Below are 6456 nucleotides of genomic sequence, written 5' to 3'. Positions count from 1 at the left end.
GACTGATCTGGGTGCCAAGGAGCAAATCAGAATATAAATCCTATGTTTAGGGATGTAAGTTGTGTCAGTGAAGAGTAGAAGGGAAAACTTGGTGCCATGGAGTGAATTGAAATGAATACTCCATGGCCTGCTAGTGAGTGAGTGTGGCGCATTCAGAGCAAAAGTACTGTTTAAAAGAAGAGACCAGGGAAATCCTGAGAGCAGAAAGAGTTTGCTCAGTCTTCTTTGGACTGGGACAAACTTACTGTAAGAAACGTAGGATCCTTGTGGTGGTCTGAAACAAAGTATAGCAGAGTGTAGATAGGCCTCTTAATACAAATGGTCTAATCACTTCAGCCATAAGAAGTGAAAGTCAGGATGGAGGGGTGTAATGAGTGACTTGTTCACAGAATTAAAAAAATCTGTACCATAGAGTGGTTAATTTGATATCTTATTGTTATTGCTATGTGCCAATGGAATTTCAATTTGCTAATGTAATTTAATAATAATAATAATAATATTAATAATAATCTGTAAGTGCTCACAGTGATATAGCGCTTTTCTGGACACTCAAAGCGCTGTATAGGTTATGGGGACTCCCCTCCACCACCACCACTGTGCAGCATCCACCTGGATGATGCGACGGCAGTCATAGTGTGCAAGTACACTAACGACACATCAGCTATTAGTGGGGAGGAGAACAGAGTGATGAAGCCAATTCATAGATCTGGATTATTAGGAGGCCATGATTGGTAAAGGCCAATGGGAAATTTGGCCAGGTGCCGGGGTGACACCCCTAATTTAGACTCCTTCCAAATGTTAAGGTATGATATTTCATTTCAACAAACAATCTCATCCAAAAAGTAGTGAGAGATGGGTGTGGTTCTATTTACAAAGAAAGATTATATTTAGCACCTAACATTTAATTAATATACCCATACAAAGAAAATTTAGTTTTATTCAACCTACAACTGCCTGGAATAGGACTAAATCATTGCTCAATGTTGCCATCTAGTGAGTTTGCTAGCTCAACATGTCGAAAAATATAAAGGCTCTTAAGTATACTCTACAGTATGCAACTAACATTTTGAGGCAAGGATATCGAAAATATATATTTTCCATGTTTATGTTTCTTAATATTTAAAACAAGTAGTACCAACCACTGTACATTTTTCACATTTATTAAGGTGAAAAAAATGCACAGATTTTTATTATTTTAAAATAAATTATCAAAACTATTAAAACCTAAAGGTCAAACCAATCGGTGCTGTGGTGAGAAGGATGTCTTCTAAAAAAATTTTAAACATTTTCCTCTTCCATGTTGCTTCAGCAGCTTGCTGCAACCTCTGTGGCAGATCTCACACAGCTCCCTTCAACTGCAAGCCATTTGTCTCCTCGCTGTCCTGTCCCATATGTGGCCATATGCAGAACTGGCAATATGGGAGTGTTAAAATGAGCCAAACTGATTACTCAGTTAGTATTGCTCTGCACGTAGAGTAGGAGACGTCCAATTAAATTGCAAAATTAATATAAAAAGGCAATATTACTGTCACGATTGTAATCCCTCCCCCTTAAGGGCGCTCCGGCTCTTTCACATTTTGGTTGATTTTGTGCACCTGCTCCCTGTTCCAGCCTCCCTACAAAAGCCAAATGCTCACTCTGTTCCAGGTTTTACATTGGAAGATGGATGCCCGGAGGCCCGCCTACCGTCGAGTCGCCCTACATCTGTGGTTTGAGGGCAGTGGCCTCCTATCAGTGTCCTGAACCAGCTGAGTCCGGGACCTGGAGAGCCTGGTCCCGTTCCCCCTTTTTCTCCCTGACCGTTCGCTGGATCCCGCTACAGCTTTTAACTTTGTCTTGTCTGTCTCAGATTGGATCACCTGGCTCTGGACTTTTGCCTGTACTGGACTTCCCCTCGGACCCCCTTTGGACCACGCCCCCCAGGCACCTTCGTCACGCCCCCCTGTTCGTCTACCAGCCCAGTTCCTCATCTCCTCCCTGTGTCTGTTCTCTCCCTTCCGGATTGTGCTGTCTGCATAGGGTCCTGAAAGACGCTTCGTAACAATTACATTCATAGGAGATTTGACGGGCTGAGGTTCAGCATATCAGAGTTATAAAAAACTAACAAAAGCATCTGAAAGTCCTGTTTCTATAGAAACATACCATCTCTGATTCTTATCTGAATTGAGCTTATCATGATTATGGCTCATTAAGATAATAACTGACATATTTGTGTAGATTTTATTTTACTTTGTTCAATTCTTTAACCAATTTTGTTGGGAAAGTACACATAAAATCAAAATATAATATAAAGATTCAAGATAATGAGATTACTTGTCTTCATTGGGGCTATCTCTTGTCTGCCAGCAGACACATCTTTCTTTAGGTAACAAACCCTAGGATTCTTCGTCCTGAATGCAAGATATCTTTATTGAAGTCTAAGATGTCCTGTTCTAGTTATGTTCTTGAGTTTGAATTAATCACTTGCGTTGTTTGAACATCTTTAAGGACTCTAAACATTGATATCAAATTATTTCATGTAATTTTTATCCAACCATTTTCTAACAGCTTTTCCAATGCAGGAATGCAGGGGAGCTGGAGCCTATCTCGGCTAGCAGTGGGCACAAGGCAGGGTAAACCCTGGATGAGAGGTGAGTCCATTGCAGCACAGACACACACCCTAACCCTCACACATGCACACGCTCACACCTAAAGCCAATTTATTATATTTTTGGACTGTAGGTGGAAACCAGAGCAATAATGAAATTTGTGCATACAAATTCCTTCAGTCTGTTTGTATACGTCACTCCTTTGTGTGCGGGTCTTAATTACTTCTGGCCTTCTAATCATAGAGCCCCAAGTACAGGATGGGGGCCTGTCACACCTCACCGCAACATGTGCGAGCAAAATAGTATGGAGAGCAAAACCTGTGCATTTTGTAATGTATCATAAATGTATTGACCCAAGATGGTTGAAATTTCTTTGATTGAGGGAGCTGACTGGAAGAGCCTCAGGCTATCTAGATGGAGGGCAACTGCCAGTACAGTATGTGGAGATAATACATGGAGAATACATTTTAGAGGAAAGAAAATCTTACAGGTGTCCAATGTTACACGTAGGAGTTTAACTCTGTAGGTTCCAAGGGGTACCTCCTCCTAGCCAGTGTAAAAGAATCAGCTTTTAAGGGGAGTTTCCTCTCCTAAAAAAACATACCTGAGACCTGTGCTCCTGATCTCTTGCATGCGTATGTTATATATTGGGGGAGAGATCAAGTGTGAAAATGGTTCATTAACCAGGAGGATTTTCAGAGAACCATCTGACAATTCTGAGTAGCCTCTGTTTATTCCCATTCTCCCCATGTTGTTACAGGTGTTGTACTTTTCAACTGAGACCCAAAGACACAACTAGGACTTTTAAATTGGGTGGGCATGTAATAAATAATAATTGATTAAAATTAAATTAATAATTTTAAAATTCTAATTTAAAATGTAAAATGATGTACAGAAACAGCTGAATAGAGCTTTCTTAGTGATGAATTGGAATGTTAAAAAGGTCCTGATTTGAGGAGAGTTATAGTACGTACAGTACCTACCTGTGCTCCACAGCTAGTTTAATTGGATTTATACCTTATTTTTTGGAAAGCCTGAAAAGTCAGTGTTTCGCTGAGCATTTGAGTCCATACTTCTGAGTTTTTGCAGTTTGATGTGGTTACTTGAAATACATGAGCCCTGAAAGGAGAAAGATTTATTTTTTTACTATGGGGACATAGCAACTTCTGGGATTATAACTTGTTTATTAAAAATGCAAATCTCTTCCTCCTTTATGCTTTATTTGTGTTTGTGATGTTGTGTTTAAAGTGATAGATGTACTTTACAAGTACAAGGAATGATAACTATAATAAAAGAATTACAACAATATTCTAGAATCCTTCATGCGGAAACATTGCTAAAAATATATGATCAGGAGATCTTTGTCATATTTATACTTGAATCTCAAATGTAATTTAAATACCGTATGCTCTCTTTTAATCCATTTACTGTATCTGGACTTTGAAACAAGAAAACAAACCTTATGAAATACTTGCTGCTGTTTTTCAGCAACACTTAATGCTTTATACAGCAGACTTGCTCTCTTAATATCAGCACAGCATTGTAATGCTCTAATGAGCTGTGTTGCCTATTCAGGGGAAGACCATTTATTTCATGTCTTCAAAACATTAAATAGCCTTAAGCTCAGGGAAAAGATGACATACCAGAACCCATTAGTGACGATGAGATGAAAATGTTGGAGATGGAAAGCTTTCACTCTGATATTCTTTTTCCTTCTTACAAAGGTCAAGGGATTTTTTTGTATTGCATATTTCTAATATTATGATTATTTGGTTATATACTGTATATGGCACTGACCGGCATCCCATCCAGGGTTGAATCCTGCCTTGCTTCAGCTGCTTGCCTGGATAGGATCAGGCTCCCCAGCTACCCGAATTGGATAAAGCAATTATAAATGAATGGAAGGGTGGATGGTTATGCTGTACATACTTTTATATATGTATAGGTGTGTGTGTTTTTTTAATATTAGGTTGTACTATACGTGTACAGTATATTGTTTGTGTATACTGTACTGTATATGTTTTGGATTCATAAAACGTGACTGCAATTTACTATGTATCTCAAATTCACAAGTGTCATTATGCATGTACAGTATGCATTATATATATTATTAGTACTGTATTACTACATAGTGTTTCTAATAGTAATCTGAGAAAATGGCTTTTACGAAGATAGGAATTGCTGAGAAACTTGTTTGGTGTTGTGTGAAACTGTTTAGGCAAGTAAACCAAATCAATAAACCAAGTAGTGTAATTTTAAACATCTATGAGTACTAAAACAATTGTTGCATCCACTTTCACCACAGGTTTCATCACATTTCATAAGCTGCTCATACTGTAAGTGGCGCAACTGATAAAGACGCTCAGCTGAGGGTTTTTAACCCTAAACCGTGATGTCAATAATATCAATAAATACATATCAGAAACATATAAGTAAATATATATCATAAAATATATAGCACATATATAAAATGTGCATGTAATGACAAAATAATGGGCAATTTGAAATTTCTGAATGGGCTAATTTCAGATGAGTATAAAAATTGAATATCAATAGGAGGTCCTCAGAAGTATGGAAATTTAACTGTGCATAATGTGCTACAGTATAAGGTTACACCCCAACAGAAATCTTTGAAACTTTCATTGACGTTTATCATTTCACTACCAAGAATATTAAAAATAATAATAATAAATAATTGTAGGTTTTTTTAAGTAGCTTAACTTTTTTGCCATTGATAGGTGCTTCAATGGCCTGATAAACCTGAAAATTCATTTAAAAATACATGTTTTTCATAATATTGAATCCAATCAGAATTTATATCTGGATTTGATAACACTGTTACTATTTTGTGAATATTTTAACCTCTGTAATCTGTGATCAGCTGTTTTCAATAGATGCTTTCTTCCATCATTTATTGGAAAAGCATTTATTTCTCTGAAGGACTACTGAGACCTATCCCAGAAACACAGTTCAGGACATTTGTAATCTTATACAGGAAAAATAAAAGGTTTCAAACACATAGTACATAATCTCTGCTTTTTCTCCTCTCTAGGTACAAGGACTGTTGAATTTCAAATTTCCAGCAGAGGGCAGTAGAGCACCAGGCACATACAGTTTTAGGTAATTCTTCCCTCCTTTCTCGTAAGAGATTTTCTTTTCTTATTTTTTGGAAGGTCTTTATAATTCAGGCCCTAACTAAGATACAATTACAGTAAATAATTCACATTGTTTATATAGTTAAAAGCATATTGTAAATGGACTCTGGACACATTCACAAGCACAGATTTATCTGGATTTCTGCAACACTCATTTTCAAAATGCCTGCATATGTTCTTATCTAACTTCAGATTACCATCTGATTAAAACAAAATTAAAGCTAAAATGGACATTTTGCATCTCACCATACATACACTATACAGTATCTTAAGATAACTAGAGTGGGAAACATCATTTTCACTATTAAGCCTACTGTATGCCTTCTATTGATTGAAATATTATTTTCTTTGTTTTTGCTTCCAAAACCACCCAGACAATTTATGTTTTGTGCCATGGAGATGGCTGGAAACACTGGAGTTCTCAATTTCAAATGGAAAAGCCAGACACATCTGGCACCACTACCGCTTGTGTCTGTTCAGCCAATTGGCTTTTCACTGAGCTGAGATTCCCTGTTGACTTGAAAAGGTTACAGTTATCATGGCAGTTCAGGTCTCTCTCTAATGACTCGCAGCAACAAGTGGACAGTGCCATGAACTGGATCATAAATGTGACTTTCCAGAACGAGGACTCATCCTTCATTGCAATTGGACTTGGTAACCAGACTATATACTGTTTCAGTAATGAATTGGCTTGCAGCAATATGATGAAGGTT

Source organism: Atractosteus spatula, chromosome 9, assembly GCF_055471065.1.
Source record: "Atractosteus spatula isolate fAtrSpa1 chromosome 9, fAtrSpa1.hap1, whole genome shotgun sequence".
In the NCBI taxonomy this organism is placed as follows: domain Eukaryota; kingdom Metazoa; phylum Chordata; class Actinopteri; order Semionotiformes; family Lepisosteidae; genus Atractosteus; species Atractosteus spatula.
This window is presented reverse-complemented; position numbering follows the sequence as displayed.